This window comes from Pseudorca crassidens, chromosome 19 (assembly GCF_039906515.1).
Source record: "Pseudorca crassidens isolate mPseCra1 chromosome 19, mPseCra1.hap1, whole genome shotgun sequence".
Lineage (NCBI taxonomy): Eukaryota > Metazoa > Chordata > Mammalia > Artiodactyla > Delphinidae > Pseudorca > Pseudorca crassidens.
Window position 1 is genome coordinate 48,466,491 of NC_090314.1, and position 25,579 is coordinate 48,492,069.

General features: G+C 40.1%; 1 protein-coding gene across 3 annotated transcripts in view; it reads right to left on the reverse strand.

Annotated features, from left to right (window-relative positions):
• The window catches only part of KANSL1 (KAT8 regulatory NSL complex subunit 1), a 174,880-nt gene extending 150,041 nt beyond the window's left edge, over positions 1–24,839 (reverse strand). For 2 of the 3 annotated variants that reach the window (XM_067714442.1, XM_067714439.1), the window contains exons 1-2: positions 24,692–24,839; positions 22,949–23,087 (exon numbers count right to left, since the gene is read on the reverse strand). The gene's annotated coding sequence lies outside the window, so the exon portion shown is untranslated. Of the gene's footprint in view, positions 1–22,948; positions 23,088–23,900; positions 24,087–24,691 lie in introns of those variants that run through there. The other variant, XM_067714440.1, reaches the window with a different exon arrangement.
• Between the last annotated feature and the right edge of the window lie 740 nt (positions 24,840–25,579).

A 25,579-nucleotide genomic window follows, 5' to 3' on the forward strand; every position in this document is an offset into this window, starting at 1 on the left:
TATTTGTATACTCTAAAATACTTTATGGATAATTTATATTGTCATATTTTATATAACCTATAGACCAGTCCTTTCCTCATATACACAACTCTGTACCCATCCATGTCTTTATCTATGTGAACTTTCTGCCCTGACAAAGAGGACCATCCCTCCTCACCACCAATCCTTGTTCATTCCTCTCCCCCAATCCACCTCTAATTTATTTTTCCTTCAAGAAAACAGTAATAAGAGAATTCCCTGGCAGTCCAGTGGTTAGTACTTGGCACTTTCACTGCCATGGGCCCGGGTTCAACCCCTGGTTGGGGAACTAAGATTCTGCAAGCCGGATAAATAATAGAATAGGAAAGAAAGAAAAAGAAAACAGTAATAATAACAATAATGTGGATAATTGGCACTGTATTACCCTGCTCTTGGTTAAATGCTCTCTGTAATTCCACTGAGGTTGTTTTCATATACCAATCTTGCCTCCTAAAGCCAGCCTCAAAGCTCTTAAAAGCAGGAACTATGATTATTCCAACTTTTCTGATTTATTACCCTGATCTATATAATAAACACACTCCAAAAAGGCACTCTTTAACTTCTTCACCATATATCTTCTAACAACCCAGAAATTCCTAAGCAGAATATTCTAACACAAATTCAGTATTTCATATGTCCGGACCAATCTCAAAAGGACAAGGGATTATTCTATGTTGTACTTAAAAAAAAAAAAAAAAAAGAAAAAGCAATTATTAAAGTAACTCAGGAGAGAAAGTCCTAAAGCCTAAACCGTTTAGTTTCAAAAGGACAGAGACCCAGTTTTTGTTATTTGCCATTGCATCCCAGGGACCTAGTCCAGATATCACAGAAATGAACACATCAATCTATATAAGACAATATTAAAATTATATCATGGAAGAAACATTTTTAAACTGAAATTGGTGCATGCTCTCATGTTAATATTCAGCCAGCTAAATGTGAAGTAGAAAGCCAGGATAAACTGAACCAAAATTGGGAAATTTAAACAAAAGAATTTTGGATATTAGAAGGAATATGGAAGGCCATCTAATATAAACCTCCAGATTTTATTATCAGGAAAATGAAGCCAGGGCTTCCCTGGTGGCGCAGTGGTTGAGAATCTGCCTGCTAATGCAGGGGACACGGGTTCAAGCCCTGGTCTGGGAGGATCCCACATGCCGCGGAGCAACTGGGCCCGTGAGCCACAACTGCTGAGCCTGCGCGTCTGGAGCCTGTGCTCCGCAAAGAGAGGGGCCGCGATGGTGAGTGGCCCCCGCTTGTCACAGCTAGAGAAAGCCCTCGCACAAAAACGAAGACCCAACACAGCAAAAATAAATTAATTAATTAATAAAAGTGAAGGCATTCCATTTGTTAAAAAAAGAAAAATGAAGCCAAGAGAAAATAGTTAGGAGACTGGCCAAAGCCAAAGCTGGAACACATGCTGGAATCCAGGTGTCAGTCTCCAATTCTCACTTTCCCCACTGTATCACCTGCCTTCCAGAGTTAGAGCCTCCCAACAGAAACATGCTACTCACCTGGAGAGTAAGAAGTGCAAACATGACAAAGGTATTAAACTTGAACTATACTACCAATTCAGTTTCACCAGTATCAAGATTTGGCCAAGGTAAGTAAGAGAAAATCCTCACATTGTTTACAATAAAGCACAAAGATCAAGATTTTTTTTCACTAAATGGAGGTCTCAACTAATTCACAATATCATATATTCTTATGTATTCAGTCCAATAGCGACAAACTTTCAGTAAGATTAAACAACTTAAGGCATTTGAAAAACTTTTCAATGACAAAGTATTATCAGAATGCATGGTATTCCTTAGTTTCAATCCCACCCAAAAACAAGATAATTTTCTTCCTCATACTAAAGATATATAGGCTCTGGAATTTAGAGAAAGATACTATCTTACCATCTCACCATAGAAGTGATCCAATAACTCATTGAGAAGAAAAACTAATCTTTAGGCAGACTCATGATTTAACCGTGTTAGTACTGAGAACAGTAACTAAAGTTACAGATTAACCCTGAAAGCACTCCTCAATCTAGAAATAATTTATTTGGGGATATTTAAGAAGACAGTACTAAAATTCAACTGAATACAACTGTATCACTTAAAGAAACAAGTCAGGTTCTCCCAGGCCATCAGCTATGTTAAGACTTAACATCCAAGATTGATGGTTTTCTCCTGTGCAGTCCCAGATTTCAAAGTAGGTACACAAGCACTGACTTCTAATACACGCAGTTTAACCAGAACTTTACATGAATATTTTAATAAAGTTTCTCAAGGAGTTAAATTAAACAAACATACAAAAAACTACTGATTAAATAGACTGATTATTTAGGTGGATTTTAATGAATTCTAATGCTTTGAACTTTAGTATAGAACGTTTTAAAATTCTCCAATAATTAGAATTAACCGAAAAAGTTAATTGACCAAACATAACAGGAGTATTTTAATATACTGATTTTGCAGATAAGGCAATGTCAGATGAAAGAATCTGCATAAGACCTAAACACTGTATTAGATAATAAATGTCAGAACATGCCCCAAATTTACCAAGAAACTGCCTGGCTTCTTTTCCAAATGATACGTAAAGGTAAACATGGAGAACTTCAAGGCAGCTGTGAGCACCCAAGTTGTGGAGGGCCTGATAGTCAGAAGGGGAAAAAATGTTCACAGAGAAAAGGAGGCAACAAGTGCACAAGGCAAAAGGCATTTTAAAAAAAATTTTTAAGTGAGTTGCTGAGTCCAAAGTTAAGATGCAACTTCTAAAATCTTGCTCTGATGGCATAGTGAACCTAGGGATTATGGAGATAGCACATCACACCTGCTCCCTCCAATAGAGAGGCACACCATTCTTGGAAAGGACATTACTTTTTAAATCCACTGATTCCTGGATTCCTGAACTGGGTTCTCATGTAGTGTGCAGCATACAGCTATGGACTAGGAAGTAACTGAAGCCACTCAATAGACAGGAGACATCTTGCTGGAGTGTCGATTTAATCAAAGATTATAGTAAAATCAGATACACTTTGTTAAACACAAATATATTACAGAACAACATGCAAAATTCTCATTTTTTCAAGATAGAGAAGGAGTCTTCAGAGAAATGCTCTTTTTGTGACAAGCTGCTTTGGACAACCCCAGATCTTGACAGTACTTTAGGAGAAGCAATTGTAGATAAATATGCGTGCCCAAAAACCCTGAACGTGTAGTCCCTTTATACAAATGATCAAACCTGAAAACATCTAATGTAAAAATTGTTGTGGGTACAATATTATAAATGAGACCATAAGCTACTGAGAGAACATGACTGGAATTCAGGAAATGCTAAAGCCCCTGTCTTATCTCTGTCACTCATTTACTAAGAAATCATATATAATTTTCTTAACAGCACTCTTTTTTCATTTCTGAATTAGACTGAAAAAAATAATAGAACATAATATTCAGTATTTTCAGCCATATTCCAAATTCTCACAATCAAATTTAGAAACAAATTTATCTAACAAAATTGTCTCAAATGATCTAGCTCTAGCTTCAACTAATAGAACAACAACAACAAATAGCCTAATGAAACTATATCTTCTATGGTATAAAGAAGAAAAAAATCCTTCTGTGTAGAGGAGGAGAAAACCTACTCACACGTCCTAGAATTTCTATGGTGGCAATGTCAAAATGTGATCTTGCTGGTAACATTTAGGCTAGGGCATTGAATTTTTATAACATAACAACAGTAATACTTGTATTCCTGCCTTGAATGACTTTCTTTGATTTTTCAATAAAACTAGATATCCCCTTAAAGCCCTATTATTAATTCCCAATCATTCATAAACATTTACTGAGTGTCTACTGGATGCTAAACACTATAGTACCCCTGGAAAAAAATGCTAAGTCACCATCATAAACTATGTGGTAGCCAAAAAAAAAAAAAAAATCCTTTCTATTCACTGATATTTTAAACAGTAATTCAAAGCCAAGAAGTAGTAAGAGAACAATCAGCAAAATTTTAGTGCTTTATGCTTCCAATTCAACTCTCTTCTGGCCCTTTTGGGAAGCTTTTGTAGACCACCCTAAGAATGCTAAAATTAGGTGTTATTTATGGCATAACTAGAATGAGGTAACAAAACAAGTACCTCAAAAATAAAACTAAGAGAAGAGGTTAAGGGAACCAAGTAGGAGACAAGGATCTCAAGTGCCAGACTTGGTACCTCTACCCTGAATGCCTCAAGATAGGGAAAAGGTCAAGAAAAGGAAAATTTGTGACCTAGTCCAACTGTATTTAATTCTACATCTTTCTTTCTTTTTTTTTTTAATTTTATTTATTTATTTATTTTGGCTGCATTGTGTCTTCGTTGCTGCACACAGGCTTTCTCTAGTTGTGGCGAGCAGGAGCTACTCTTTGTTGCAGTGCGCAGGCTTCTCATTGAGGTGGCTTCTCTTGTTGCAGAGCACAGGCTCTAGAGAGTGTGGGCTTCAGTAGCTGTGGCACATGGGCCCAGTAGTTGTGGCACACGGGCTTAGTTGCTCCGCGGCATGTGGGATCTTCCCGGACCAGGGCTCGAACCCATGTCTCCTGCATTGGCAGGCAGATTCTTAACCACTGCGCCACCAGGGAAGCCGTACATCTTTCTTTCATTCCCAAATATTTGCTCTTGCCCCGTGGGAAGGCTTCTAGATTTCTTGTGATTGCCACAAATTTAATAACTCATAATTTCTTAAACATTAGTTGTATTAACTATTATCTTCATTCAGTAATTAGGCAATTAGAATTTAATATTGCTAAATGAATGTCCAAAATTAAACCAAAATTATTTCAAGATGAAGTGAGAATACATCTTACCTCATTTGATAAAGCTGTTATCACCCTGACACCAAAACCAGACAAAGACAGCACAAGAAAACTACAGACCAATATCGTTTATGGATATAGATGTAAAAAATCCTCAACAAAACACCAGCAAGTGAATCCATCAACATAAGAAGGATTGTACACCTTTGCTAAGTGTGATTAATTCAAGGAATTCAAGGTTGGTTTAATATCTGAAAGTCAATTAATGTAATACATCACATTAATAAGGAATAAAAACCATACGGGCTCCCCTGGTGGTACAGTGGTTGAGAGTTCGCCTGCCGATGCAGGAGACAAGGGTTTGTGTCCCAGTCCGGGAAGATCCCACATGCCACAGAGCGGCTGGGCCCATAAGCCATGGCCACTGAGCCTGCGCATCCGGAGCCTGTGCTCCGCAACGGGAGAGACCACAACAGTGAGAGGCCCACATACCGCACAAAAAAAAAAAAAAAACATGATCATCTCAATTGATACAAAAAAAGCATCTGACAAAATCCAACACCCTTTCATGATAAAAACACACAGGAATTGAAGGAAACTTTCTTAACCTGAGAAAAGGCATCTATGAAAAACCCACAGCTAACATCATACTTAATGGAGAAAGACTGAATACTTACTTTCTCCTTAAAACCAGGAACAAAACAAGGATGTCTGCTTTCAACACCTCTATTCAGCATTGTACTAGAGGGCTTCCCTGGTGGCACAGTGGTTAAGAATCTGCCTGTCAATGCAGGAGACACGGGTTTGAGCCCTGGTCCAGGAAGATCCCACATGCTACAAAGGAACTAAGCCCATGCTCCACAACTACTGAGCCTGTGCTGTAGAGGCTGCAAGCCACAACTACTGAGCCCGTGTGCCACAACTATGGAAGCCCGTGCACCTAGAGCCCATGCTCTGCAGCAAGAGAAGCCACTGCAATGAGAAGCCCACACACTGCAATGAAGAGTAGCCCCCACTCTCTGCAACTAGAGAAAAGCCCACTGAAGACCCAATGCAGCCAAACATAAATGAATAAATAAAATTTTTAAAGAAATACTGTACTAGAGATTCTAGCCAGGACAATTAGGCAAAAAAAAAAAAAAAAAAAGAAAAAAGAAATTAAAAGCTTTCAGGTTACAAAGGAACAAGTAAAACTACTACAATTTGTACATGACATAATCTTGTATATAAAAAATCCTAAGGAACCCACAAATAAACTATTAGCGCTAATAAACATATCCATCAATGTTACAGAATTCAAGATCACTATACAAATAAATACCAATTGTATTTTGATACAATAGCAACAAACAATCTGAAATGAAATTAAGAAAGCTCCATTTATAATAGCATCAAAAAGAATAAAATACTTAGAAATAAATTTAACAAAGAAAATATAAACCTTATAATTTGAAAACTACAAAAATTGTCACAAGAAGTTAAAGAAGTCCTAATTAAGTGGAAAGGCATCCCATGTTCATGGATCAGAAGATGTAACTTTGTTAAGATGGCAATACTTCCTAAATTGATCTACATATTAATTCAATTCCAGAATATCCAAAACAATCTTGAAAAGGAAGAGCAAACTTGAAGGACTCACACTTCCTGATTTCAAAACTTAATTCAAGGCTATAGAAATCAAAACAGTGTGGTATTGGCATAAGGACAGACATATAAATCAATGGAATATAGTTTAAGAGTCCGGAAACAAACACTCACATTCACAGTCAATCGACTTTTGACAAGGGTGCCAAGACAATTCAATGGGAGGCAAGTGAGGTAGGAGTGGGGTTGGATAGTCGTTTCAGCAAAAGGTCCTGGGGCAACTGGATATTCACATGCAGTAGAATAAAGTTGGACCCCTATCTCACACCATACACAAAAACTAACTCAAAATGTATCATAGACTTAAATATAACAGTTAAAACCATAAAATTCCTAGAAGAAAACAAGAATAAATCTTCATTATCTTGGGTTACACAATGGTTTTTAGACATGGTACCAAAAGCACAAATGACAAGAAAAAATAAGTAGACTGAACTTCGTCAAAATTATAAAATTTTGTGCATTAAAGGACCCCATCAAGGGACTTTCCTGGTGGCGCAGTGGTTAAAAATCCCCCTGCTAATGCAGGGTACACAGGTTCAAGCCCTGGTCCAGGAAGATCCCACATGCCACAGAGCAGCTAAGCCCACAAGCCACAAATACTGAGCCTGCGTGCCACAACTACTGAAGCCCACGAGCCTAGAGCCCGTGCTCCACAACAAGAGAAGCCACCACGATGAGAAGTCTGTGCACCACAACAAAGAGTAGCCCCTGCTCGCCACAAGTAGAGAAAGCCCATGCACAGTAACAAAGACCCAACGCAACCAAAAATAAATAAATTAATTAATTTTAAAAAAAAAGGACCGAATCAAGAAAGTGAAAACAGCCCATGAAATGAGAGAAAATATTTAAAATTCATGTGTGACAAGGGACTTGTATCCAGAATATATAAAGAACTCTTAGGACTCAACAATAAAAAGACAATGGAGTTTAAAAATGGCAAATAATGTGACAGAAATAGACATTTCTCTGAAGATACACAAATGGCTAATAAGCATATGAAAAGAGCCCATCATCATTTGCTATCAGAAAAATGAATTCAAAACCACAATGAAAAAAGAAAAAACCACAATGAGATACCCCTTCACACCCACTAGCATGGCTATAATCAAAATGATAAACAATTACAAGTGTTGACAGGATGTGGAGAAACTGGAACCCTCACAATGGGGTATATCCATACAATGGAATATTACTCAGCCATAAAAGGAATGAAAAGCTGATATATGATACAACACGGATGAACCTTGAAAACATGCTAAGTGAAAGAAGCTAGTCACAAAACAGCTCATACTGTATGATTCCACTTATATGAAATGTCCAGCAAGGACAAATCACAGAGACAGAAACTAGATTAGTGGCTGCCAGGGGCTAGGGGACAAAAGGAAATAGAGAGTGACTACTAATAGATACAGGGTTTCTTTTGGGGGTGTTGGAAATGTTCTAAAATTAGTTTGTGGTGATGGATGCACAACTCTGTCAATACACTAAAAAAAAATTGTATGTTTTAAATGGGTAAATTTTATGATATGTGAAATGAATATCAGTAAAGCTGTAAAAAAAAAAAAAAGATGAAGCCAAAATAATACTTAATTTCTAAACTTCACTGTGCAAAAACAATGTTAAACTACTTGTAAAAATATCAGAAGACAAGCCGTAATTCTGCAATTTATTTCCACTTGAGAGATTACCTCAGAGCACTAATGTGCTTCCATGTTACACTTGCAACCTCACTGCCAGCAGTATATATAAGCAAAAGTTAGGTCCTCGTCAAACTCAAGTTATTCAACTTACTCAAGTAAATTATTCTAAATTACTTTATGTAAGAATGAAATGAGGAAGATACAACATGTCATAGATAAAATCAGTCATCTATAGGAATGATACAAACTAGGACATCAGTAAGCCAGTGAAGAGTTTAAAGAACACAAAATCCTATTCCTGGAAGAGTTATCTTCAGTGAGATAGGAGTGGAATGTATTATTATTTTAAAAGCTTAAACAAAAGTAGCAATACTATACTCTGCCCAAAGATTATTATAACAGATGGTTGGCAAGGCTTCTGTAAAAGGGTAGTTCAAAGAGAAAAAACTTGGCTTTGTCATTCCCAGTTCTACCTGGAGTATAAAGAAAACTGCCCTGGTTCACAAATACAGGATCTGAGAGGAAAAGCATGTGCTGAACAGGAAAGAATATGCTGATCAGTCAACTCATTTCCGAGCCAGATTGATCATTTTATTTTTGCCCCTATAAATCAACAATTTATTTTTGTTTCATGGTCCAATCAATATAGATGTGATTAGCAGATGAACTATCCCCTAGCAATCAACAGATTGATGTGATTAATGCTAGACTGGCATTCAAGTTCTAGTTCTACCACCAAGCAGTGATGTGACTTAGGGCAAATGACTTCACTGCTCTCAGTCTCCTCATGTAGAAAACAAGACAGCCTGACTAACTTAAACCAAGGTTTCTTCTCAACTCTAAAGCTCAATGATTCAGAAACCTGAAAACTACAATAGTAACAATGATGTGTGGTTCAAGAATCTGTGTGTTCAACACTACAAAACTTCTTTGAAGGGAACTGATATAAAAATTTAAATAACAAAATAAATGCTTTCATAAAAAAAAATTAGAACCTACTAAGACATACACATATAACAGAACTTGGTTCTAAATTATAATCAGAAACTGACATATGTGACTCACTAGTAATAGAGATAAGAAACACACTTAACCAATATTCTGTAAAGTCAGGAAAAACTAGAAATGTATTATATGGTTACCCAATTTTAGAAGGAAGATCTAGACTTTGGCTAGATAAAACTAAAGTTATGTTTAAAAGGCAAATGTGTAATACAAAGCATAGAGATGGACTTTAAAAATACTTGACTGTCAGAAAGCAAAAAAGTCAGATGCTCTAACAAAATGTTTAAATTGCTAAGTAGTGTGGGGGGAGCGGAGGAAAGTAGGGGTGGGGAGAGGAGAAGGAAAATAACTTTTCTCAAAATAGACAATAAAAATGAGGAAAAGCAATAAAATACCATAAATTATAGCAGATCAGGAGAACTAAGGCCTCTGTAGGCAAAACAACAATTAAAGCCTTGCAAGAGGAACTTCCCTGGTGGTCCAGTGGGTAAGACTCTGAACTCCCAATGCAGGGAGCCCAGGTTTGAACCCTGGTCGGGGAACTAGATCCCGCATGCATGCTGCAACTAAGAGTTTGCAAGCTGCAACCAAAGAGTCCGTGCACCACAACTAAAAGATCCCACAACTAAGATGCAGCGCAGCCTAAATTAAATAAATAAATAAATATTTTTAAAAATATAATAAATAAGGCTTCCCTGGTGGCGCAGTGGTGAAAATCTGCCTGCCAATGCAGGGGACACGGGTTCAAGCCCTGGTCTGGGAAGATGCCACATGCCGCGGAGCAACTGGGCCCGTAAGCCACAACTACTGAGCCTGCGCGTCTGGAGCCTGTGCTCCGCAACAAGAGAGGCCGAGATAGTGAGAGGCCCACGCACCATGATGAAGAGGGGGCCCCAGCTTGCCACAACTAGAGAAAGCCCTCGCACAGAAACGAAGACCCAACACAGCCATAAATTAATTAATTAATTTTAAAAAATAGATATATATATATGATAAATAAATAAACCTTGCAAGAAAATGCAAAGCCACAGAGAGGTGGTTTAAATATATAAAAAGCCAGATGCTGAATAAAGACTGGATGGAGCACTTGATAAACAGGGTATAAACAGTGATAAGAGCAAGACAACTGACAGGCCTAACTGTAATTTGCTTCAATACTTACTGAAGAAGATATGAGGAAGAAATCTATTTCTACTTTAAAGCATATGAATCACTGACAGTGAATCAAATTCATCATTAAACAAACAAGATGCTTCCAAACTAATATATCAGATGATAGGTAGTCATGAAGTCTCAAAGTACTCGCATTTTAGAAGAATTTATTTATAAAATTATAAAATTGCAAGGAAGAACCTACTGACAGTCATCTGAGAGAAGTGACCTCCAATAAGACATAAGAGGACGGAATCCAGATCTCTTTCCTTTATCAACAACATTTACCCAGCCCCTTGCTCAACTCCTGGCATATTTTGGCACTCAATAAATATTTGCTGAACAAAAATGAACAAAAACATGCCATCAATATAACTCCCATCTATTCAAGAGAAAGGCTCTGGCTGTGAGCTTCAAATCGGTCAAACTGGCAAACCTCTACTAGAGGATGAGATCAGAAGACATATCAGCATAAATAACCTTCTGAGGAAAAGACAAACATGTTTTCTAAAAGAAGAAATCACACCACACCAGTCTACCCAAATTCTCTGAGGAGAAAGTATATAACTTATTTAGGCTTTTATAAAAGTCTTGATAAGAGTCTAAATAAAAGGCTATTTTTAAAAAGCCTGAGTGGCCACAGAGTTGAGACTATTTCCCGTGGATGGGGTGTGGTTTATGAGACTGACACACCGTGTACTGCGCAAAGGGGGCAGGTTTACACAGGGCATGACGCATAGAAAACTATGGGTGGACGGACACTAAGGTACTTCCCCAGGAAGTATAAGCAGACGATTGATCTTAGGTAATGTTTTAGAAATGCTATATTTAACATTTTCATAAATTATATGAAAGGTATACAGAGAATTCCCCATCTTGCAGATGGAATGATGAGCTTCCTGACAGTGAAATATTGCACTAAGTTGGAAAAATAAGGGAACTGAGAGGTGGAAAAAAATTTTAAGTCTATCAAATGAGAAACATTTGCAAAAACTAGGATGTATTTTCAGTTTAGAGAATACTTTGCAGGCATGAAAGGTATCTAAATATCTGCAGGGCTGTCCAGCAGAAGAGAAACTAGAGCTGCTCCAGGCAGTTCCCGTGTAGACAAAATCAGGCCCAAAGTGGAAACTGCAGAGGGACACATTTCAACTAACATAAGGTCAAGCTTTCTAAGCACCAGACCAGACCTGACTGAAAGGGTGATTCTTACTCTGAATTATCTCTAAGAGCCCGCTGAGATACAAGCGCCTAAAGTACTGCAGGCACGAAAACAGCAGGTATTAACAGCATGCAGCATGGAAAAACGAAAAGTAAAGCATTTACAGGAAAAAAAATCCAAGTTGTACCTAAAGGATGCATGCCTTCTAGTTAAAAAAGAAATTTTTGAATAATTACAGAATGTTACCTAAAGACAATGTGATTTTTGTATGCAAAACGGGGAGGGATTGCAAATTCTACTGCCAACAAGGAAAAGACCGTGAACAGAACATATTTTCCTATCCTTCTAACAAATCATAATTTTAGCTATATCTGAAACGCAGTTATGATTGGTTACCATAAATCCAGAAAGGCAAAGCAATGCTGACAAAGATCCAGAGAAGTATACGTAAATGGAACGACTAAGAGGCTGAAGGAGATGTCACTGGAGATTACATTTTAAAATCAATCATCTTCAACTGAGAAACATGAAAGCCAAGGGGCACTATGATCAAAATCAGAAAATGTATCAATATGGTAAATACTAATTTATTCACCAAATCTTGGTACAATACCTTAAGCTTTTAAACTTGAAAAGGCAGATCTTTTTTTCCACAAAAGACAAAAAGAAAGTTGTAGAACGTGTTATCACCAAGCAGTATTTAGGGTTAAGAATACTCAAGAAGTATACAAATTTATGTATATTAAGTCCATTCTGGGCTCCTACAGGATAGAAGTGACATCTGAGGTGAGGCCTTAAGTTTCTGAGGTTAACAGCTTATAAGATAATTGCCTCACATCAAAACATTCCTTGGTGCCAACTGAGACATGACAATTGGCTGACAGCCCCCTAACAGACTCAGTAAGGCTTGCTGGTATAGTTCTTTTTATTTTTATTATAATTTAAAAAATTTTTTTATTATTCTTTATTTTTGGCTGCATTGGGTCTTTGTTGCTGCGCGCAGGCTTTCTCTAGTTGCGGAGAGCAGTGGTTTCTCTTGTTGCAGAGCACGGGCTCTAGGCTCGCGGGCTCAATAGTTGTGGCTCGCAGGCTCCAGAGCACTGGTCAGTAGTTATGGCGCATGGGCTTAGTTGCTCTGCGGCATATGGGATCCTCCTGGACCAGGGCTTGAACCCATGTCCCCTGCATTGGCAGGCGGATTCTTAACCACTGCACCACCAGGAAAGCCCTATAGTTCTTTTTAGTCCTTTATCTATGTACAGTTGACCCTTGAACAACACAGGTTTGAACTGCTCCACTTATACTCGGATTTTTTCCAATCAATACATACTATGCAATGCTCAATTGAATCCCTGGATGTGGAACTGCGGATACAAAGGGCCTACTGTAAAGTTATATGTGGATTTTCTACTGCACAGAGGTCAGCGCCCCTAATTCTTGCATTGTTCCATGTGTGCTATATATATACATATATATATATGTGTGTGTGTGTGTACCTTCTTTATCTTTTATATATTTAGAATCCTTATATATCTCTATATCCTGAATTTTTCATTTATCATATACTCAACATTCTAAGACATTAAAAGTTCTTTAAAAATAGTTTATGGGCTTCCCTGGTGGCGCAGTGGTTAAGAGTCCGCCTGCCGATGCAGGGGACAAGGGTTTGTGCCCTGGTCCGGGAAGATCCCACATGCCGCGGAGCGGCTGGGCCCGTGAGCCATGGCCGCTGAGCCTGCGCGTCCAGAGCCCGTGCTCCGCAACGGGAGAGGCCACAACAGTGAGAGGCCCACGTACAGCAAAAAAAAAAAAAAAGTTTTATGGCTGTATAATAATTCACCCTTAAATACTCCATAATTTACCCATTAATCTCACTGCTCATTCAAGTTTATTCCCAATTCTCACTTGTATAAATAATGCTACAATGAATATCTTTGTTCACAAATCTTTCTATATATCTCTATATTTTCCCCCTTAAGATAAATTCCTAGAAGTGGAGTTACTTAGTTAAAAGACAGTTTAAGGTTTTTTGATATATGTTGCCAAAATACCTTCCAGAAAAACTGGGCCCAGTGCACACTTCCACTAGCAGTTTTAGAGACTGCCCCCTCACTACCTTTGACCATACAGTTCAATTGCCAATTTGATAGGTTAAAAAAAAGTAGTATATCATTTTAATCTGAATTCCTTTGATTACTTATCAGAATAAAAATGTTTCTTATATGCTTCTTGGTCATTTGTGTTTCTTCTTTGTGAACTCTGATCATGACCTTTGTCAGTAAGGCATTTTTACTTTCTTTGGGCCTTGACAAACTGAAAACCAGCTGAGATGGAGTCACATATCAGTGACTTCGGCTCCCCCTGCTGGCCAAAAAATCACTACCATGGTCAAGACCTAGATTAAAGTACCACGTAGACTACACTTAAAAGCTTGCCATTTTCTGGGCTGCTGCTACGAACGCAATTTATACACGGTGATAAAAGATAAAACATTATGTGTCTAAACCCATATTTAACAGAGCTGTGATGGGAAAGGAGAAAGGGGACACCTGATCGCTAATGTTTAATGGTTAGTGTCACAAAAATGTTTAAATTATAATCAGTTCACTGCCAAATTACTACCTGGATGGAACATTACAAGCATAAAATTCATTTCTCTATACTTTATTTTTATTACTGTTATTTTTTTTTATGGCCGCACCACGTGGGTACTTTCAGTATCTTAGTTCCCTGACCAGGGATTGAACCCAGGGCCACAGCAATGAAAGTGCCCAAGTCCTAACCACTGGACCACCAGGGAAGTCCCTATACTTTATTCCAACAATGTAAAAACATTCTAGTTGCCAGATGACCCTGGTTGTCAGCACACTGGTTCTCTTTTTTAAAAGCAAAAATAAGAAAACAAAAACACCTATGCACCCTTCATCATTCAATGAACGATTTAAAAACAAAACCCTCTTTGTAACCCTTATTCCAAAGCTACAAAGCTGCTCACACTAAACAGACTGGGTCCTACAGTTCCAAAGGGTAAGGCCAGGACTGGCAAATGGATGTAACTAACTCAGCTTTCCCACTGATACCCTCTTAAAGATGCACTTCACAGGTTGGGCAGTGCAGTGCTCAGACCATTCATTCATTCAACACACATTTACTACATGTCATCACTTTGCAAGCAGTGATGATGAAAGACAGGACACAGCCCCTACTCTCAAAGAACTTGGAGACTAGCTGCACGGAGAAGCAAACCTGCAATCACTGTACAACAGAAGTGCTAGGGATGCACACACAAAGGCAAAGCCTGGGTACGTAGGAAGCTCTCCACGTTAGTTACTGCTGTTACTACACCTCACTGTTATTAAAGAACTAAACTAGGACAAGTATGTTTCTAGAACAGGGCAGGAGGTCACTTTAAACAGTGGCAACTGCTTGTGTGAAGGCCCAGGGGCAAAGGAGCAACAAGGTGTACAGAAGGAACTACAAACAGCAGCTTAACGCTGCTGAGCGCAGACAGCTCAGGAAGGAGCAGAGGAAGTGATCTGGGCCAAGGGCCTGTGTGCTTGGCAAGTGTTTGAACTTCACCTCGAAAGCCAGGTAAGCCATAGGGAGGAAACATATGGTCATATGAGGAGACCATTTAGCGCTGGGAAAAACACATTTGCAGATCATCAGTATATGGATGTGGGACTCATACAGAGTGAGACACAAATCTAAGATGTTACTCAGGAACTACATAGGCTGGGAGGAGAGAAGGCCAAGGCAAGGCAAACACTGACTGAAAGAGAAAAAATGTGTGCAAAGAAAACTGAGAAAGAACAGCCAGAGATGACAGCGATGCCGGAAAGAGCCAGCACTCAGATCATCTGTACTGTACTGTGTGCCAGGCACTCATCTATATGCTTTTCATGTATTAATTCATTTCCTCCTCACGACAGTCCTGTAATGTTAAGTGCCATTATTTTTAATATTATTTTTCTCATTTTTCAGGTGAGGTAACTGAGGCACAGAGAGGCACACAGTAAGTGCAGAGCTGAAATCTGAATCTAGGAGACTCACTGCAGAGTCCATGTTCTGTATCACAACTCTACAGTGCCTTTCAGAAATGACGACAGGAAGCCAGGAGGGACCACTACCACCACAGCCGGGGAGAACGGTCCATGGCGTCAAAGACCACAAGGAGGCCTCAGAAGATAAGTGCAGAAAGGGATGACTCTGTAAGGGCAGGTACAGTGGAACACATAGGAAGAAGCTACACAAATACTTCATTGGCAAAGGGACCAGTGGTCGCAGTTGAAGGGTTTTGCGTTCGTAAAGTGAGAGACTTGAGTGTGTTTATAAGCTGAGGGACAAGAGCCAACAGGGAATGGGAGGGTGAAAATGGGTTGGGAAAAGGTACAAATGACAGCCAGAGGTCCCTACAAGGAGGAAGAAAACAGCTCAAGAGACCAGAGAGGTGGCCTAGTATAAGAAGAAACAAATACAGGGACAGTGTTGGGCCCAAGAAGAGTCCCTTCCCTGACAGGCTCTGTGCTCTATGACCGAAGAGGCAAAGTCACTGGGGGAAAGAGGTTTTCTCTGTAAGCAAGGCAAATGTTCCACTTCTGAAGAAGCCCCCACAGTCAGATGCTTTTAAAGGAACTTCCCTGGTGGCACAGTAGATAAGACTCTGCGCTCCCAATGCAGGGGGGGCCCAGGTTCGATTCCTGGTCAGGGAACTAGATCCCACGTGCATGCCACAACTAAGGAGCCCGTGTGCCACAAACAAGGAGCTGGCAAGCCGCAACTAAGGAACCCACAAGCCGCAACTAAGGAACCCACAAGCCGCAACTAAGGAGCCCGCCTGCCGCACCTAAGGAGCCCGCCTGCAGCAGCTAAGACCCGGTGCAACCAAATAAATAAATAATTTTTCTTAAGATGCTTTTAGAATTGTAACATTAATTTATATTCTTTATTTGATTCTTTTACTCCTGTTTTCACTCTTATCTAGCTGTCTCATTAAATTATGATCTAGGTTGCAAACATTTCACAAGATGACTTCTAAGCAAGAAAAAAATCTAGCAAAAACTAAAATCACTAGACTGTTCAGAATAGAAAGATAATTTTTTTAAAAGATAATATTTTTCCATTTCTTCAAGTCAAGTACGTGAATATACTCTCTGAGCTTCCAAAACTTACTATGGCTACTCCCACTGTCCTCTGGAGCAAACCAGACAACAATGCCCAGAGCTGCTCTCCCGCTCACGGCTTGACTTCTCTCCCCAGCTCTGCCTCAGCCTGGTCAGCACTCTCTCTGGCCTAGTCAAATGGCCTCTCGGCCCACAGTCCAAACAGTTATCCAATATCATGAACTCCTTCACTTCAGGATAGGGAGACAGGAGAAGGAATTTGGGAACTAGCCTCTGATGACAACTAACAAAGCAATTTCATAACACATATTTATCTAAAGCAGTCCCAGACCACTGTAAAAATTGGATGAAAGCAATGGACCCTTCCTCTCCATAACATGCACACAGGCAAAACCACATCATTTTGCATCAGACTGTCAAAAAGCTGTCATCTTCATGTTATCTTATCCATAGAAAAGTCCCTCCAGCCATCGTTAAAGATCTATTTACTCTTCCTTGGCAAATAATTTATATAAGCTTAGTTTGCTGATATCCTAACCTACCACAGAAAGAAGGCATTAAAATAGAGGGGAGAGTTTCTGGAGGCTGGAACAAGGCCAGTAACAGCCAGATACTAAGGTAGGAGATCAGGAAAGTAGATAATCACAGACTAAAGAAAATGAAGACTAGCCCGAGGGTACGTAATACGTGCACACTACTCCATGAATACGGTTTATTTTACGGCCTCCAAAGGCACATGACATTTCAGCACAGTACAGTAAGTGGTGGGCATAGTGTAGATCTTCCGTAATTTTGAATTATTACTAAAAAATGAAATTTTGTTCAGAGCACTTTTTTTTTTTTTTAATTTGGCTGCGTGGCTTGTGGGATCTTAGTTCCCCAACCAGGGATCGAACCCAGGCCGTCTGCAGTGACAGCGAGGAATCCTAACCACTGGACCACCAGGGAATTCCCCAGAGTGCTTTCTTAAAGAGGCAGAAAAGCATGTAATACCTTTCAGAAAAATTTTCACCTAAGTAAACTTTTGAAGTTGTAACACTAGTTTCAGGAGAGGAAACCATCAAACAAAGGTACATACAGGCCAGTTGAGAAAGGTAAGATTTTAAAACAAAACAGAAAGGTCAGCAGCAGCCAGATTATCAGGAGTCTATAAGCTACATCAAAAAGGTTGAACTTTACCCTAAAGGCAAATAGGAGGGGAATGGAGGCAGAGGGTGGGCCAAATCAGTCAGGCCAGAGAAGGAACTTCCTCAAGGTCCTGCTATTTCTTGAATGACCCATACTGTCAACCCCCCAAAGAAGCTAAATGCTGGAGTATAACCATGCCGGCTTCTTCAAGTATGGCATCTAATTGAACATAAAACACCTCTTTATTTACACAGAGAAGGTGTTAATTCCACATTACTGAGTATCCTTAGCTCCCAAACCCCTCGAGAGAGAGATACCTAGGCTTAATTCTTACACAGTAAGGAAATCCCAATGTTTCATCAATTTCCACAAAGGATGAGACATGGAGAACAGACTGTAATCTTGACCTTAATTTTTCAAATCAGAATTTTACTGATAGCTAAAAGAAAAAGAATATTACCACCTTCTAAAGTTTCAATTTTATATAAATCTAAAGCTTCAATAACAAAATCTATATATTAAAGACAAATGAGATAAACAAGGTCCTACTGTATAGCACAGGGAACTATAGTCAATATCTTGTGAGAAACAATAATGCAAAAGCATCTGAAAAAGTGATTCAGGGGCTTCCCTGGTGGCGCAGTGGTTGGTAGTCCGCCTGCCGATGCAAGGGACGCAGGTTCGTGCCCTGGTCTGGGAGGACCCCGCGTGCCGCGGAGCGGCTGGGCCCATGAGCCGTGGCCACTGGGCCTGCGCGTCCGGAGCCTGTGCTCCACAATGGGAGAGGCCACAACAGTGAGAGGCCCGCTTACCGCAAAAAAAAAAAAAAAAAGGAAAAGTGATTCAGTTATATATCACTTTGCTGTACACCAGAAACTAACACAACATTGTAAATCAACTATACTTCAATAAAAATTAATTAATTAAAAAAATTAAAGAGACACCTAAAGAAATAATCTACTTCTTTAAATCATGTGACCAATTTGCACCAAAATTTTCATTTCCTATGTGTAGGTGTTGACGGTCTGCTACCCATGATGAGTAACATCAGTCTACAGGGCTGATGAGGCTAATGGATGTTGTCATGGGTTGAATTTTGTCCCCCACGAAGAAATTTTGTACTCCTAACCCCTAGTGCCTCAGAATGTGACCTTAGTTGGAGAAAGAGTCTTTACAGAGGTAATCAAGTTAAAATGAGCTCATTAGGATGGGACCTAATCCTGTATGACTGCTGTCCTTTTAAAAAGGAGAATTTTTGAACAAAAAAGACACATACACAGAGAGAACTCTGTGTACAGACTGGAGTTATGCTGCCACAAGCCAAGGACCTACCAGATGCTAGAGGAGAGACCTGGAAGAGTTCCTGCCCCAGCACCTTCAGATGGAGCATGCCCCTGCCCTCAGACTTCTAGCCTCCAGAACTGAGAGACAATACATTTCTGTTGTTTAAGCCACTTAGTTTGTGGAACTTTGTTATGGCAGCCCTAGCAAACAGATGTCATGAAGAAAATTAGCAGCTTGTGTTTATCGAGCACATACCAAGTGTTATTCTAAGCATTTTGCATCAACAAACTCATTTAGTCCTTACAAAATCTACCCTAGGGTCTAGGTACTACAATTACACACTTTTCACAGATGAGGACACCAAGTCTCTAAAAGGATGAGACACTTGCCCAACATCAGGCAGAGCCCCCCACTATGACCACTAGCTATAATAATTACTAAACATATAATTATGTTTAGTAATTATTTTAATAACAGTAGTAATTCACTAAGCCAAATTGCAGATGTAATATACACAAAGATCCTCTGAAGTAAATGTTAATTTCATTTCCAGTACAAAGGAGGACCCTGAACCTCCGGGAGATTTTAAAATTTCTTAAAATTGTCCCACATCACATAACCAAGAATGTGATAGTGTATCTAATTGCCAACTGGAGGGAATAAACAATGAAAATCTTTTTTTTACTAACACTTTAAGAGCAAGTGAAAGTTTTTAATGCCTGACCTTGCAATTCAATACTAGAAATATAAACCTATAAATTTGAAATTCTTCAAGATCCCAGGAGAAAATGTGCCCTAGATTACAGTACCCTTTGTATATGCATCCCTTCAACCACTGTCCAAGAGCTATCTGCCCTCTCATTTGTGGCCCCTTGACATTTCTCTGACTTCCAGACACAGAAGAAGAAAAGATGTAAGGACTGAAAGTTTTTTAAAAATTTTTTGTATTTTTTGATTTTGAATCAAACATCGGAAAGTGTGAAAAAAATACAATACAGCGATAAGTCTCCTTCCCACTCTGTCCTCTACCTGCCCAGTTTCTAGACTTAACAGGTAACCGATGTCACCATTTTCTTGTTTATTCTTCTGAAGTGTTTTTTTATGCATATACAACAAGCCAAATTTTCTTTTCTCTCTTCTTTTTTTCCGAAAAACACAAAGGGTAACATATCATACACACTTTGCATCTTGCTTTTATCGCCTAACCGTTTATCTTGGAGATCTTTCCATATCCTATTGGATCATATTTTAATTATGTCCTTTTGTTTGTCAAGAATACTTTTTACTTGTTTTCATCATAGTTCAGTCTAGCACACAAGGCACTAGCACACAGGCAACCAGCAGTCCCTGAGAGCTACCTGAGACAACTGATGGTGGTACCATATCACACACCAAAGACCTTGTATCTCTTCTCTCCATCTCACCTTCACTTTGATCTTTTCTCCAACTCGCCCAATTCTCCTCCTCCTCCTCCCTGTTCTTCTCCCATCTCACACATACCCTAACCCCGACAACTGTACATAAAAACACCAAACATCACTGATAATGCTTAGTCATGGCTAGCAATAAAAAAGCTGTAGACCCCTGATATAGAGAAAGGGGTAAATAACTCCATCGGAACTACTTAACAAGAGTGCCTTAGGGACTTCCCTGCTGGTCCAGTGGATAAGACTCCTCACTCCCAACGCAGGGGGCCCAGGTTCGATCCCTGGTCGGGGAACTAGATCCTGCATGCATGCCGCAACTAAGAGTCCGAGGGCCACAACTAGGACCCGGCGCAACCGAAATAAATAATTTTTTCTTTTTTTCTTTTTTTTAAAAAGAGTGCCTTAAATTGAGGAGCTTTTGTTTGGAGTTATTTTTCCTTTGTTATTTATGTTTCTTTTTGTACTTTGATTCTTGAAAAGGGTGAGTATTGGCACTATTTTCTATAAGCCTGGGAAAAGAAATAAGCACATACTGAGGTCTAACGTTTAAGTAATGCCTTATAGAACTAGAGTTCATTCTGAAATAAGATAATCAGAAACAAAGCGTAAGAACTATAGAAAATAAATATTTTGGCTCCAAAGTATACATTTTAATTAGCCTAACTTTTTTTATTTAAAAATAAGCAGTTGCAATCTGAAAACACATCTCAGAAACATTTTAAAGGTATTCACAAATGAAAAAGAGAAAAAGGTTCCCTCTCTCTTATTTTCCATCCTGCAAATTCAATGCTATCCTTTTCCCATCCCCCCCCAAAAAGTGCCTTTTTCCCCTGCCCAGATCAAACACTACAGTTTTTAAGGTTTTTTTTTAAAGTCATAAAAGGAGGAGGAAAATGTTAGCAAATAAAAAATTTGTTTAGACTCAGAAGAGGTCTTCCATTGATGAAAGGGTGAAATTAAGGCAGTCACATAACTACATTCTTAAGTAGTTAACAGGTGGTAACACACAGTATGGAGTACTGACTTCACTCTGTATTCCTGTCATTCCAGAGGGCTTTGGTGCAACTCCAAGGGTTAGTGCAGAACTTGCCCAGGTTCAGAGATTTAGAGGTAAAATGTCATATATAGATATACAGATATCTATATCTATATAGATATATAGATCTTAAAAAGCAGCCCTCTATGTATCTAATCCATTAGTTAAAACTGTAAAATAAAAATCTAATATATTGATCCCCAGTTCCTTGGGTTTCTACAGAACTAGAACCTGTGGATATCCCCTTGCCTGCTTCCTAAAGACAACAAATGCCGCCAGGTCGTGGCTCTAAACACTCAATACCAAAGAGAAATATTCTTGTACAAGGTCCTCCAGTTTCTATAGGTTCAGGACTTCTGGCTGGGTTTCCCTCCAACTCTACAGGGAGACTGGCTAGAAAAACTGTGTTTCTCTGGCTTCCTTTATACTAATATAAGCACTCCTCATCCAACAATAGCAGCTGGAACATAAATGAAGATGAGAACTCAGTCTACATTTACCTAAAGATTTCCCACAATCCAAATATTTAGTTTACACAGACTGCATTAATATCTGATTTATTCACTGCATTAATTTGGAATTCCACAGGACAGATTACCAGACAACAATCTTAACTACACTAGTATTTAGCTCTGAAGGAAGCAACCTGTGCCACCCCATGAAGCTGGTGGGGGGCTTCCATCACTCCTTATCCCTCCCCATCCTTCCTCCCATTTTCCTCCCTACGTGTATCTGAAGCTTTGTCCTCTGCTTAGTCCTAATGGAGACATATATGTACAAGAACTTGAAGTAGCCAAGAGACTGGAGAACCACCACTTCACTGAGAGCTTTTTCATGTAAAGATCATCTGCCCACACTGCCCCCAAAGAGGTGCATCTTGTGAGATGAAACATGGCACAGAGTGCTACCTGTTGAGAAAAATGGTGTAAATTCGCATGCAAACGACCAGGGAATAGCAGGAGAACTCTCCAACAGAGATATACACATAAACTAACAGGTCTTAGAATGTTCTAACATACTAAATGAAGTTTCAGAGTAAATAAATGGCTAGTGACACATCTTCTGTAACACATGACTCAGCTACAGATTTGCAAGAGTGGGACACACCCCAGCACCTATGACACTAAAGTACCTGTTTGAAAGTGGACCTGGCTGTCTGAATTGCCAATCCATCCTACTGAGATTGGAACAGAATTTTACAACTATGTGGGTTGTCATAATTTAAAGTTAAAAAATAAACACATCATTTTCATGGAAATTAATTTGAGATTAATTTCATTAATTCATTCATTAAATGAATTAATTCATTCATTAAATTCATTAATTCATTAATATTTTAACACCAATAATTAAGAACAGTAGCAACACAAAGTAAGGAGTAACTAATCAGTCCTAGGAAGCAAACACAACAGTTTTTTTGAGGGGAAGGAATGTCGGGTAAGAGGGTTGAAGAACTGCAAATTCAAGAACTAGAAAATCCTCAATGGTAAAGAAAAAGAAATAATATGAGGCCTTTAATTAAAAAAAAACAAAACACATCTTACCTTAAGAAGCATCCAAATAGCATTCATAGTGTCAGGAATAGTTCAGACAATACTCAGAAATGAGCAGGAAGGTAGTCTTAGTAATCCCCCAGTCACCAAGTACGAGCAGGTAAGAAAATCTTTTGTTTCAAGAAGGTATCTGAAAGAGAGGACTTTCATTTAGACTAAAAATAATCAAGAATAAGCAAATTAAAATGAATAAACAAATAGTTTAAGCTATCTGGACAGAGATTTGAAGTACTGTTTGCCTCACCATCTTAAAAAGATGTAGAAAATACCATCCCCTTTGGAAAAGGACAAATGTGTGTGGTATAGGTATCTCCATATGTACGTAGAAATATATTTTTCCATAAAATTGGATTAAATGTATAACACATATTTTAGGTAATATAAAATTGCTTATCAAATAATTAGAAAGCCAAAACCATTTTTCCCAGATAGAAAAATGATTATCCAGGGTACTTCATAAACACTATTAAAAAATGATTTGTTAACTGATCACCTAAAAAAGCCCCTTGCCACGTTTAGTTTTATTTAATAAATTAAAACCTCTCTGATCATTCTGATTGTCCTAAATTTTCTTGAGTTTAAGTTGCAGAGCCCATTCTACATGAAAAGTAAAATCCATTCTTGACTAAAGTGCTACAAACAAATAAAAGACTCTTCTTTCCTAGAGATCTTTAAAAGCAAACCAAACAAATTAATTTTGAGGATGGGAGGGAGGCAAGTTTGTCTGGAGGTAGGAGGATGGATTAAATGACCTCTTGTAGGATCCTTGCCCATGTCCTAGGCCTGAATGAAAATTCCAGCTTAACCAGTTACTGCTTCGCTTAAAATGGAGGCTTGCCCGAGTAGGGACAAAAATAACAGCACCCACCTCTGTAAAATAAATTTCAAAAAATTCGAAGAATATACAGTACTCTCATTTTTAAGAAAAATTAAAAATAAAAACCTCTGGAGTGGATGTGTTCTTCCTATGCGTTTGCCACTTCGGCTTCGAAGACTTGGCATCACTCTCCTTACCGCTCGTCGGATTTTTTTTTGGGGGGGGGAAGGTAGGGGGGAGTTTGACTCTTGACCCAAGTCTCGGGAGGGCTTAAGAGCCCCTCCATGATCCCCACCGCAAAAGCCAAGGGGCGATGAGAAAGGGGAGAGCCCGAGTTCCCACCCCTCCCCCCACCCTGGACCCCAGTCCCAAACCTATCCCCTTTCCCACAGTGGGGCGACTCCTTCTGCCCCAAACCCATTGTTAGGGAGGGGGCGAAAGGGAGAGTGGGCTCATGGCAGGGGTGCCTGCGGCCGTTGCCCCGGCTCGCTTCAGGAGGGGGCGGCCCGAGGGATGCAGCTTCCCTTCCTCTCCGCTCGGTCCGTCCCACCTCGGCTCGGCCTGGCGCCCCGGGCTCTGCTCGGCGCCCCCGGCCCCGGGCCCGGCCCAGCCCGCCCCCAGAGCAACAGGGCCCCAGCCCCTCTGCCCGCAACCTGGGGCCCAGGCCTGCGGGTGGGCGCGGGGCGGGGGTCCCTGTGCCCCACACACGCGTCCCCGCTCCCCCAGTCCAGCCGCTTCCAGGGCCCTCGGCGGCGCCCGCTCCCCGGGCCCGTCGGCCCCCCGCCTCCTGGCCGGGCCGCCCCCCCGGGTTCCCGCGGTCGGGGCCTCCTACCCTTCTCCACCATCACCCCTACCGACTCGTGCCCCCACCCCTCGGGCACCAGTGCCAACGGCGGCTCCCCCGGCCCCGGACCTACCTGCACGGCTCAACCAAGCCTAGAAGTGGGGGCGGGGAATCTTCCGCCCTCCTGTGTCTCTCATTGGCCCTTCCGGGGAACATCGGGAGCGCCATTGGCTGGTGGAGGATGTCCGTCAGAGCGGTGGGGCGGGACAGAAGCGGAGAGGGATGCTGGTGCCTCGGCGTCTCTGTCTCTGGGTATCTCTCTGTCTCTGTCTCGGCTCTTGGAAATGAGAGACATTTGGATGAGAGGACTGGAAAGGGACCTCAGGTGGAAGGAACAGAAATAGGAATCCTGGCAGAGCTTCCCACCAGTCTGCCACTCCGAACCCCCTACCTAAGTCCCCTTGAGATCCTCTTACCCATCACCCCCAACCCCGGCCCCTCACCCTTGTAGGTTCTTCATCCAGGAAGCGATGTGATGAAAACTCGAGGCCGGAAGGCCACAGAGGGAGATTTTATATAGGTATATAAAATATCCACATACAAATACTTATATATAAAGTCAACCAGATATAAGGTCACTAGGGCCTGGAGAGGGAAGGGCACACATCTCACAGGCAAGGAAGGACTTGAGATATAGCCAAAATAAGAAAGAATCAAAAATCACTCTAAGAGCTGAAAACAGGAGGGGAGCTGAGGCGACCAGGTGGGAGGAAGACTTACATTTCACTGTATATCCTTTTGTATCTTTTTTCAGTACCATTCGCAAAGATTCCCATTTTTTGAATTTAATTAGCTTAAATTTTAAAATAATTCTAAGATTGCAAAACCAGGGGGACAGATAAGATGGTCCAGGCAAAGTGGGACAACATGCAGATTTAGAGAGGAATTTTAGTTTTTAATATGTTCAGTTCCAGATACCGGTAGTAAACCAAGTAGAGGTGTCCCAGAGGCAAGTGGAGTT